Source organism: Cherax quadricarinatus, chromosome 3, assembly GCF_038502225.1.
Source record: "Cherax quadricarinatus isolate ZL_2023a chromosome 3, ASM3850222v1, whole genome shotgun sequence".
NCBI classification, from domain to species: Eukaryota; Metazoa; Arthropoda; class Malacostraca; order Decapoda; family Parastacidae; genus Cherax; species Cherax quadricarinatus.
In genome coordinates, this window is record NC_091294.1 from 5,373,922 (window position 1) to 5,387,202 (window position 13,281).

A 13,281-nucleotide genomic window follows, 5' to 3' on the forward strand; every position below is an offset into this window, starting at 1 on the left:
GAGGATATATAATATGGGAAGTGGTCATCTTATCAGAGGGCTTTTTCCATGGTATAGTAGGAATATATATACGGGATGAAGCAACTATTTAAGGAATATCTTGTATTGTTTGTATATTAAGAGAAATACGAAATGTCATATGCATGAGAGGATCTGGTCATTGATACCAATGACAACTGTCATCAATTGGATGAGTTTGAATTTTAATTTTTATTGAAGGTAGAAAACTTCAGTTGATACATGAAATGATGTAATATTCTTAGGTCATACTGTATGTTGTAAGATGGAAGGAATACCTTCAGGGTTTTTAGACATTGTTTGAAGGTATAACCGTCCGCAAGAGTACGTATGTATAATGGTTATGGTGTGGAGTTCACTTTTGTATGATTTACAGTTTATATTCAAATTTTGTATGTAGTTTCGTTTTTAATAAAAATAAAAAAAAAAATTATTACTCTCAGGACATTGTTTAAACATGCCTACTGTAACATTATCTCTCCCTATTGTAACCTCTTCCCTTCCTTCTGTAACCTCTTCTCTCCCTTCTGTAAACCTTTTCCCTTCCTTCTGTAACCGCATCTCTCCCTATTGTAAGCTCTTCCCTCCCTTCTGTAACTTTTGTAATTTCACCCTCGATTTTCATCAACTTGCAGTTGTCTGGGTTAAACTCCAGCAGCCACATCTTTGAGCACTCCTGCAGTCTGTTCAGGGTTTCTTGTACCTGTCAACTTCCTCTAGTGTACTTCCTCTCGTTTGTCTTACCTAATCAACAGTCATAATTACACACTGATATATTCTGAGAGCTTATTAATTTAACTGAGGGTGAGTCACGGCACTAGTACTGATACTTGGTTGAGTAACAGTACTAGTACTGATACTTGGTTGAGTAACAGTACTAGTACTGATACTTGGTTGAGTAACAGTACTAGTACTGATACTTGGTTGAGCAACAGTACTAGTACTGATACTTCGTTGAGTAACAGTACTAGTACTGATACTTGGTTGAGTAACAGTACTAGTACTGATACTTGGTTGAGTAACAGTACTAGTACTGATACTTGGTTGAGTAACAGTACTAGTACTGATACTTGGTTGAGTAACAGTACTAGTACTGATACTTGGTTGAGTAACACTACTAGTACTGATACTTGGTTGAGTAACACTACTAGTACTGATACTTGGTTGAGTAACAGTACTAGTACTGATACTTGGTTGAGTAACAGTACTAGTACTGATACTTGGTTGAGTAACAGTACTAGTACTGATACTTGGTTGAGCAACAGTACTAGTACTGATACTTCGTTGAGTAACAGTACTAGTACTGATACTTGGTTGAGTAACAGTACTAGTACTGATACTTGGTTGAGTAACAGTACTAGTACTGATACTTGGTTGAGTAACAGTACTAGTACTGATACTTGGTTGAGTAACAGTACTAGTACTGATACTTGGTTGAGTAACAGTACTAGTACTGATACTTGGTTGAGCAACAGTACTAGTACTGATACTTCGTTGAGTAACAATACTAGTACTAATACTTGGTTGAGTAACAGTACTAGTACTGATACTTGGTTGAGTAACAGTACTAGTACTGATACTTGGTTGAGTAACAGTACTAGTACTGATACTTGGTTGAGTAACAGTACTAGTACTGATACTTGGTTGAGTAACACTACTAGTACTGATACTTGGTTGAGTAACAGTACTAGTACTGATACTTGGTTGAGTAACAGTACTAGTACTGATACTTGGTTGAGTAACAGTACTAGTACTGATACTTGGTTGAGTAACAGTACTAGTACTGATACTTGGTTAAGTAACACTACTAGTACTGATACATGGTTGAGTAACAGTACTAGTACTGATACTTGGTTGAGTAACAGTACTAGTACTGATACTTGGTTGAGTAACAGTACTAGTACTGATACTTGGTTGAGTAACAGTACTAGTACTGATACTTGGTTGAGTAACACTACTAGTACTGATACTTGGTTGAGTAACAGTACTAGTACTGATACTTGGTTGAGTAACAGTACTAGTACTGATACTTGGTTGAGTAACAGTACTAGTACTGATACTTGGTTGAGTAACAGTACTAGTACTGATACTTGGTTAAGTAACACTACTAGTACTGATACATGGTTGAGTAACAGTACTAGTACTGATACTTGGTTGAGTAACAGTACTAGTACTGATACTTGGTTGAGTAACAGTACTAGTACTGATACTTGGTTGAGTAACAGTACTATTACTGATACTTGGTTAAGTAACACTACTAGTACTGATACTTGGTTGAGTAACAGTACTAGTACTGATACTTGGTTGAGTAACAGTACTAGTACTGATACTTGGCTGAGTAACAGTACTAGTACTGATACTTGGTTGAGTAACACTACTAGTACTGATACTTGGTTGAGTAACAGTACTAGTACTGATACTTGGCTGAGTAACAGTACTAGTACTGATACTTGGTTGAGTAACAGTACTAGTACTGATACTTGGTTGAGTAACAGTACTAGTACTGATACTTGGTTAAGTAACACTACTAGTACTGATACATGGTTGAGTAACAGTACTAGTACTGATACTTGGTTGAGTAACAGTACTAGTACTGATACTTGGTTGAGTAACAGTACTAGTACTGATACTTGGTTGAGTAACAGTACTAGTACTGATACTTGGTTGAGTAACACTACTAGTACTGATACTTGGTTGAGTAACAGTACTAGTACTGATACTTGGTTGAGTAACAGTACTAGTACTGATACTTGGTTGAGTAACAGTACTAGTACTGATACTTGGTTAAGTAACAGTACTAGTACTGATACATGGTTGAGTAACAGTACTAGTACTGATACTTGGTTGAGTAACAGTACTAGTACTGATACTTGGTTGAGTAACAGTACTAGTACTGATACTTGGTTGAGTAACAGTACTATTACTGATACTTGGTTAAGTAACACTACTAGTACTGATACTTGGTTGAGTAACAGTACTAGTACTGATACTTGGTTGAGTAACAGTACTAGTACTGATACTTGGCTGAGTAACAGTACTAGTACTGATACTTGGTTGAGTAACACTACTAGTACTGATACTTGGTTGAGTAACAGTACTAGTACTGATACTTGGTTAAGTAACAGTACTAGTACTGATACTTGGTTAAGTAACACTACTAGTACTGATACTTGGTTGAGTAACAGTACTAGTACTGATAGTTGGTTGAGTAACAGTACTAGTACTAATACTTGGTTGAGTAACAGTACTAGTACTGATACTTGGTTGAGTAACAGTACTAGTACTGATACTTGGTTGAGTAACAGTACTAGTACTGATACTTGGTTGAGTAACAGTACTAGAGCTGATACTTGGTTGAGTAACACTACTAGTACTGATACTTGGTTGAGTAACAGTACTAGTACTGATACTTGGTTGAGTAACAGTACTAGTACTGATACTTGGTTGAGTAACAGTACTAGTACTGATACTTGATTGAGTAACAGTACTAGAGCTGATACTTGGTTGAGTAACAGTACTAGTACTGATACTTGGTTGAGTAACAGTACTAGTACTGATACTTGGTTAAGTAACACTACTAGTACTGATACTTGGTTGAGTAACAGTACTAGTACTGATACTTGGTTGAGTAACAGTACTAGTACTGATACTTCGTTGAGTAACAGTACTAGTACTGATACTTGGTTGAGTAACAGTACTAGTACTGATACTTGGTTGAGTAACAGTACTAGTACTGATACTTGGTTGAGTAACAGTACTAGAGCTGATACTTGGTTGAGTAACACTACTAGTACTGATACTTGGTTGAGTAACAGTACTAGTACTGATACTTGGTTGAGTAACAGTACTAGTACTGATACTTGGTTGAGTAACAGTACTAGTACTGATACTTGGTTGAGTAACAGGCTAGTACTGATACTTGGCTGAGTAACAGTACTAGTATTGATACTTGGTTGAGTAACAGTACTAGTACTGATACTTGGATAAGTAACACTACTAGTACTGATACTTGGTTGAGTAACAGTACTAGTACTGATACTTGGTTGAGTAACAGTACTAGTACTGATACTTGGTTGAATAACAGTAATAATAATGATACTTGGTTGAGTAACAGTACTAGTACTGATACTTGGTTGAGTAACAGTACTAGTACTGATACTTGGTTGAGTAACACTACTAGTACTGATACTTGGTTGAGTAACAGTACTAGTACTGATACTTGGTTGAGTTAGAGTACTAGTACTGATACTTGGTTTGAGTAACAGTACTAGTACTGATACTTGGTTGAGTAACAGTACTAGTACTGATACTTGGTTCAGTAACAGTACTAGAGCTGATACTTGGTTGAGTAACAGTACTAGTACTGATACTTGGTTGAGTAACAGTACTAGTACTGATACTTGGTTAAGTAACAGTACTAGTACTGATACTTGGTTGAGTAACACTACTATTACTGATACTTGGTTGAATAACAGTAATAATAATGATACTTGGTTGAGTAACAGTACTAGTACTGATACTTGGTTGAATAACAGTAATAATAATGATACTTGGTTGAGTAACAGTACTAGTACTGATACTTGGTTGAGTAACACTACTAGTACTGATACTTGGTTGAGTAAGAGTACTAGTACTGATACTTGGTTGAGTAACACTACCAGTACTGATACTTGGTTGAGTAAGAGTACTAGTACTGATACTTGGTTGGGTAAGAGTACTAGTACTGATACTTGGCTGAGTAAATGTACCAGCACTGATACTTCAGTTGAGCAACAGTACCTAGCAACCGACAATTTGCATAACCAGTACTAGCACTGATATTTGCTTGAGTAACAGCACTAGCCAATTGATACCTTATTGAGAACAGTACCTGGTACTGAATAATTTGGCTATCAAATGCAATAATAATGATACTTTGGAGTCAGAGTAACAGCACTAGTACTGATACTCTGGCTTGAGTAACAGCCACTAGTACCTGATACTGGTTGAGCAAGAGCCACTAGTACTGATACTTGGTTGAGTAACATTAATAGTACTGATACTTGGTTGAGTAACGGTACTAGTATTGATACTTGGTTGAGTAACAGTAATAGTATTGATACTTGGTTGAGTAACATTAATAGTACTGATACTTGGTTTGAGTAACAGTACTAGTATTGATAATTGGTTGTGTAAGAGTACTAGTACTACTAATTGGCTGAGTAACAGTACTAGTACTGATACTTGGTTGAGTAACACTACTAGTACTGATACTTGGTTGAGTAACAGTACTAGTACTGATACTTGGTTGAGTAACAGTACTAGTACCGATACTTGGTTGAGTAACAGTACTAGCATTGATACTTGGTTGAGTAAGAGTGCTAGTACTGCTAATTGTTTGAGTAACAGTACTAGTACTGATACTTGGTTGAGTAACAGTGCTAGTACTGATACTTGTTTGAGTAACAGTGCTAGTACTGATACTTGGTTGAGTGCTATGTTACAGTAGTGGGAGCTGTTTTACAGCAGTGAGTGTTGTTACAACATTGGGTGCTGAGTTACTACAGTAAGTGCTGTGTTACAGCAGTGGGTGCTGTGTTACAGTGGTGGATGCTGTGTTACAGCACTGGGTACTATTACAGCAGTGAGTGCTGTGTTGCAGCAGTGATTGCTGTGTTACAACAGTGGGTGTTGTGTTTCAGCAGTGAGTGCTGTGTTGCAGCAGTGAGTGCTGTGTTACAGCAGCGAGTGCTGTACTACAACAGCGGGTGCTGTGTTACAGCAGTGGATGCTGTGTTACAGCAGAGGGTCGCTGTGTTATACAAGTGAATGCTGTGTTACAGCAGTGGATGCTGTGTTACATCAGCGGGTGGGTGTGTTACAGTAGTTGATGTTGTGTTACAGCAGCGGATGATGTGTTGCAGCAGTGGGTACTGTGATAATGCAGTGGATGCTGTGTTATAGCAGTAGGTGCTCTGCTACTGCAGTGAGTACTGTGTTACAGCAATGAGAACTGAGTTACAGCAGTGGATGCTATGTTACCGTAGTGGGCGTTGTGTTACAGTAGTGAGCGCTGTGTTACAACAGTAAGTGCAGTTTTAGAGCAGTAGGTGCTGTGTTTCAGCAGTAGATGCTGTGCTACAGCAATGGGTACTGTGTTACAGCAGTCCGAACTGTTTTACAGCAGTGGGTGCTGAAGTACAGCAGTAGGTGATGTGTTCCAGTAGTGGATGCTGCGTTACAGCATTGGGTGCTGTTGCAGCAGTGAGCGTTGTGCTGCAGCAGTGAGTGCTGTGTTACAGCAGTGGGTGCTGTGTTAAAGTAGCGAGTGGCTGTGTTACAGTAGTCGATGCTGTGTTACAGAAGTGGATGACGTGTTACAGCTGTGGGTGCTGTGATACATAAGTGGATGCTGTGTTACATCAGTAGGTGCTGTGCTACAACAGTAGGTGCTGTGCTACAGCAGTGGGTACTGTGTTACAGCAGTGGGAACTGGGTTACTGCAGTGGGTACTGTGTTACAGCAGTGGGAACTGAGTTACAACAGTGGGTACTGTGTTACAGCAGTGGATGCTTTTACAGCAGAGGATGGCTGAGTTATAGCAGTGTGTACTATATTACAGTAGCGGATGCTGTGTTACAGCAGTGGGTGCTTTGCTGCAGTAGTGGATGCTGTGTTACAGCAGTGAGTGCTGTGTTGCAGCAGTGAGTGTTGTGTTACAGCAGTGGGTATTGTGTTACGGCAGTGGGTACTGTGGTACAGCAGTGGATGCTGTGTTACAGCAGTAGGTGCTGTGTTACAACAGTGGGTGCTGTGTTACAGCAATGAATGCTGTGTTACAGCAGAGGATGGCTGTGTTACAGCAGTGTGTGCTATATTACAGCAGTGAGTGTTGTGCTGCAGCAGTGAGTGCTCTGTTACAGCAGTGGATGCTATGTTACAGCAGTGGGTGCTGTGTTACAGCTGTTTTGCAGCAGTGGATGTTGTTAAAGCAGTGGGTGACTGCGTTACAACAGCGGGTGCTGTGTCACAGTAGTATATGCTGTGTTACAGAAATGGGTACTGTGTTACAGCAATGAATGCTGTGTTACAGCAGAGGATAGCTGTCTTACAGCTCTGTGTGCTATATTACAGCAGTGAGTGTTGTGTTCCAGAAGTGAGTGCTGTGTTACGGCAGTGGGCATTGTGTTACGGCAGTGGGTACTGTGTTATAGCAGTGGATGCTGTGTTACAGCAGTAGGTGCTGTGCTACAACAGTGGGTGCTATGTTACAGCAATGAATGCTGTGCTACAGAAGCGGGTGGCTGTGTTACAATAGTGGATACTGTGTTACAGCAGTGATTGCTGTGCTGCTGCAGTGGGTGCTGTTTTGCAGCAATGAGTGCTGTGTTACAGCAGTAGGTTCTGTGTTACAGAAGTGGGTGTTGTGTTACAGCAGTGAATGCTGTGTCACAGCAGTGAATGCTGTACAACAGTAATGGCTATTGTGTTACAGCAGTGGATGCTGTTGCTAGATCTTTTATGCGATTATCATGCTTACTCTTCCCTTGCTATCATCCATCATGGTCATCTTCAACCTTGCTATCATCCATCATGGTCATCTTCAACCTTGCTATCATCCATCATGGTCATCTTCAACCCTGCTATCATCCATCATGGTCATCTTCAACCTTGCTATCATCCATCATGGTCATCTTCAACCTTCCTATCATCCATCATGGTCATCTTCAACCTTGCTATCATCCATCATGGTCATCTTCAACCCTGCTATCATCCATCATGGTCATCTTCAACCTTGCTATCATCCATCATGGTCATCTTCAACCTTCCTATCATCCATCATGGTCATCTTCAACCTTGCTATCATCCATCATGGTCATCTTCAACCTTGCTATCATCCATCATGGTCATCTTCAACCCTGCTATCATCCATCATGGTCATCTTCAACCTTGCTATCATCCATCAAGGTCATCTTCAACCTTGCTATCATCCATCATGGTCATCTTCAACCTTGCTATCATCCATCATGGTCATCTTCAACCCTGCTATCATCCATCATGGTCATCTTCAACCTTGCTATCATCCATCATGGTCATCTTCAACCCTGCTATCATCCATCATGGTCATCTTCAACCTTGCTATCATCCATCATGGTCATCTTCAACCCTGCTATCATCCATCATGGTCATCTTCAACCTTGCTATCATCCATCATGGTCATCGTCAACCTTGCTATCATCCATCATGGTCATCTTCAACCTTGCTATCATCCATCATGGTCATCTTCAACCTTGCTATCATCCATCATGGTCATCTTCAACCTTGCTATCATCCATCATGGTCATCTTCAACCCTGCTATCATCCATCATGGTCATCTTCAACCTTGCTATCATCCATCATGGTCATCTTCAACCTTGCTATCATCCATCATGGTCATCTTCAACCTTGCTATCATCCATCATGGTCATGTTCAACCTTGCTATCATCCATCATGGTCATCTTCAACCTTGCTATCATCCATCATGGTCATCTTCAACCTTCCTATCATCCATCATGGTCATCTTCAACCTTGCTATCATCCATCATGGTCATCTTCAACCTTGCTATCATCCATCATGGTTATCTTCAACCTTGCTATCATCCATCATGGTCATCTTCAACCTTGCTATCATCCATCAAGGTCATCTTCAACCTTGCTATCATCCATCATGGTCATCTTCAACCTTGCTATCATCCATCATGGTCATCTTCAACCTTGCTATCATCCATCATGGTCATCTTCAACCTTGCTATCCTCCATCATGGTCATCTTCAACCTTGCTATCATCCATCATGGTCATCTTCAACCTTCCTATCATCCATCATGGTCATCTTCAACCTTGCTATCATCCATCATGGTCATCTTCAACCTTGCTATCATCCATCATGGTCATCTTCAACCATGCTATCATCCATCATGGTCATCTTCAACCTTGCTATCATCCATCAAGGTCATCTTCAACCTTGCTATCATCCATCATGGTCATCTTCAACCCTGCTATCATCCATCATGGTCATCTTCAACCTTGCTATCATCCATCATGGTCATCTTCAACCTTGCTATCATCCATCAAGGTCATCTTCAACCTTGCTATCATCCATCATGGTCATCTTCAACCTTGCTATCATCCATCATGGTCATCTTCAACCTTGCTATCATCCATCAAGGTCATCTTCAACCTTGCTATCATCCATCATGGTCATCTTCAACCTTGCTATCATCCATCAAGGTCATCTTCAACCTTGCTATCATCCATCATGGTCATCTTCAACCTTGCTATCATCCATCATGGTCATCTTCAACCCTGCTATCATCCATCATGGTCATCTTCAACCTTGCTATCATCCATCATGGTCATCTTCAACCTTGCTATCATCCATCATGGTCATCTTCAACCTTGCTATCATCCATTATGGTCATCTTCAACCCTGCTATCATCCATCATGGTCATCTTCAACCCTGCTATCATCCATCATGGTCATCTTCAACCTTGCTATCATCCATCATGGTCATCTTCAACCTTGCTATCATCCATCATGGTCATCTTCAACCTTGCTATCATCCATCATGGTCATCTTCAACCCTGCTATCATCCATCATGGTCATCTTCAACCTTGCTATCATCCATCATGGTCATCTTCAACCTTGCTATCATCCATCATGGTCATCTTCAACCTTGCTATCATCCATCATGGTCATCTTCAACCTTGCTATCATCCATCATGGTCATCTTCAACCTTGCTATCATCCATCATGGTCATCTTCAACCTTGCTATCATCCATCATGGTCATCTTCAACCTTGCTATCATCCATCATGGTCATCTTCAACCTTGCTATCATCCATCATGGTCATCTTCAACCTTGCTATCATCCATCATGGTCATCTTCAACCTTGCTATCATCCATCATGGTCATCTTCAACCTTGCTATCATCCATCATGGTCATCTTCAACCTTGCTATCATCCATCATGGTCATCTTCAACCTTGCTATCATCCATCATGGTCATCTTCAACCTTGCTATCATCCATCATGGTCATCTTCAACCTTGCTATCATCCATCATGGTCATCTTCAACCCTGCTATCATCCATCATGGTCATCTTCAACCTTGCTATCATCCATCAAGGTCATCTTCAACCTTGCTATCATCCATCATGGTCATCTTCAACCTTGCTATCATCCATCAAGGTCATCTTCAACCTTGCTATCATCCATCATGGTCATCTTCAACCTTGCTATCATCCATCAAGGTCATCTTCAACCTTGCTATCATCCATCATGGTCATCTTCAACCTTGCTATCATCCATCATGGTCATCTTCAACCCTGCTATCATCCATCATGGTCATCTTCAACCTTGCTATCATCCATCAAGGTCATCTTCAACCTTGCTATCATCCATCATGGTCATCTTCAACCTTGCTATCATCCATCAAGGTCATCTTCAACCTTGCTATCATCCATCATGGTCATCTTCAACCTTGCTATCATCCATCAAGGTCATCTTCAACCTTGCTATCATCCATCAAGGTCATCTTCAACCTTGCTATCATCCATCAAGGTCATCTTCAACCTTGCTATCATCCATCAAGGTCATCTTCAACCTTGCTATCATCCATCAAGGTCATCTTCAACCTTGCTATCATCCATCAAGGTCATCTTCAACTGCTATCATCCATCAAGGTCATCTTCAACCTTGCATCATAATTCATATTGCTCAACTCTGGCAGCCATTTTGTAGCTCTTGTTTGGACATTCTCTAACTTATGTATTATTCCAAGTATGAACACCATATAACTGCTGCAAATTATATTTTTATCCTAGTGCAAGTTACAAACAAATTTCTTAATTCACCATCTATGTAGTATCTGAAAGACGTTTTCTAGTTTGCTGATTAAACTTAAGAGTTTCTCACAGTTTCAATTTCATGATCTTCCAGTGACAATCCCTCTAACTGATACTTTCAATATTTCCTCAAACTGACTACAGTCATCTGGCCTGATTTCGCTCTTCTCCAATTTCCATTTTCATTTCAATTCCAATATCCATCTATCACTCCATGCTGCTCAGTTTATCCTGATCCTCTTGAAAAGATTTAGCCATTTTTATTATTAATTTTACGTTAGATATTAGCAGCATCTGCAAATATATTTATTTAGCTTTCCATTCCATCTGGAAAATCATATATGTAAATTAGAAGTATTACTGGGTCAAGTACAGATCCTTGTGGCACCCCGCTTGTCACATCCCACTAATCAGACATTTTTCCTCTCATATCTTCGCATTTTCCTCAAAAAAAAAAAAAAAATCTTCCTACATCATGAGGACGCCTATCAACGTCTTTTTTAAATTCCGGGCAAATTAGTTTCTTTCTTAAACAATTCTTGCAATTTTGTCATAATAACTTAAACTTAATATATATGAATTTACACACCAAAACCTAAATTGTTTGCCAGCTAGAAAGTTATTATTCTCCAAGTGTTGACTACACTTGGAGAATAATCATCATCAACTAAACTGACAAATAGTTTATGGGATCCTCCTTGTCGACATTTTTTGTTCAATGCTGTTATCATTTATTCTCTTCATTTTGTTTTAACATTTAATTTTCTATTTTTACAAACTTACATAAAAAGGTTTGATTCTACCTTACTTGTGTCTACTAATTCCTCTTTAAACCTTCAGCTTCGTTTCTCCTCACGTCTGTATATTCATTTCTATCCTCCTTCAATCTGTAATGAGGTGTCTTGTGGCTCGCTCTCCGTGTTGATTCCAAGACCCTTTTTCTTTTCTTAGTTGTCCAGCAACTTCCATTAAATATTCTTTTTTAATTCTTTCTTGTGTTCTTAATTAAAATAAACTGTGTAATTCTATTTCCACATGTACTACTGAAGACTTTGTGAAGATTATGTATGTCCTTTATAGTGTTCCATTGTATTTCTCTAATATGCTGTTCATGGGAAGTGTTCCTCTTGACTTTAATGTTTCTGATGTTGGGTATACACTGACAGGAACACTGACAGGAACACTGACAGGAACACTGACAGGAACACTGGCAGGGACACTGACAGGAACACTGACAGGAACACTGACAGGAATACTGACAGGAACACTGGCAGGGACACTGACAGGAACACTGGCAGGGACACTGACAGAAACACTGGCAGGGACACTGACAGAAACACTGACAGGAACACTGGCAGGGACACTGACAGAAACACTGACAGGAACACTGGCAGGGACACTGACAGAAACACTGGCAGGGACACTGACAGAAACACTGACAGGAACACTGGCAGGGACACTGACAGAAACACTGACAGGAACACTGGCAGGGACACTGACAGAAACACTGGCAGGGACACTGACAGAAACACTGACAGGAACACTGGCAGGGACACTGATAGAAACACTGACACACATCTTTATATGAGGGTTCACTACAGTGAAGGAACATAGTAATATATTTTGCACCTGCGACAAAACAGTAAACACCGGTAAGGTAAAATACGAAATCGACAGCTGGCACTGATGGGCACTCCCTCCCACACCTGCCTGGCTAGACCATCCTGGCACTGACAGGCACTCCCTCCCACACCTGCCTGGCTAGACCATCCTGGCACTGACAGACACTTCCTCCCACACCTGCCTGGCTAGACCATCCTGGCACTGATGGGCACTCCCTCCCACACCTGCCTGGCTAGACCATCCTGGCACTGACAGGCACTCCCTCCCACACCTGCCTGGCTAGACCATCCTGGCACTGACAGACACTTCCTCCCACACCTGCATGGCTAGACCATCCTAGCACTGGCGGGCACTCCCTCCCAGACCTGCCTGGCTAGACCATCCTGGCACTGACGGGTACTCCCCCCCACACCTGCCTGGCTAGACCATCCTGGCACTGACGAGCACTCCCTCCCACACCTGCCTGGCTAGACCATCCTGGCACTGACGGGCACTCCCTCCCACACCTGCCTGGCTAGACCATCCTGGCACTGACGGGCACTCCCTCCCACACCTGCCTGGCTAGACCATCCTGGCACTGACGGGCACTCCCTCCCACACCTGCCTGCGTGCCTCTTTGTACTCACATATTTGTGGTTGCAGGGGCCGATTCACAATTCCTGGTCCCGCCTCCGCCATGGTCGCTAATGTATGTGTGTGTGTGTGTATGTGTGTGTGTATGTGTGTGTGTATGTGTGTGTGTGACACACACTGATGACATCGGCACCAGAGGGC

The 13,281-nt window shown here is 41.1% G+C and overlaps 1 protein-coding gene across 6 annotated transcripts in view; it reads right to left on the minus strand.

Moving 5' to 3' along the window:
• Atpalpha (sodium/potassium-transporting ATPase subunit alpha) overlaps positions 1 to 13,281 on the minus strand; it is a 1,033,168-nt gene that overhangs the window by 812,839 nt on the left and 207,048 nt on the right. The gene's annotated exons all lie outside the window — the stretch shown is intronic.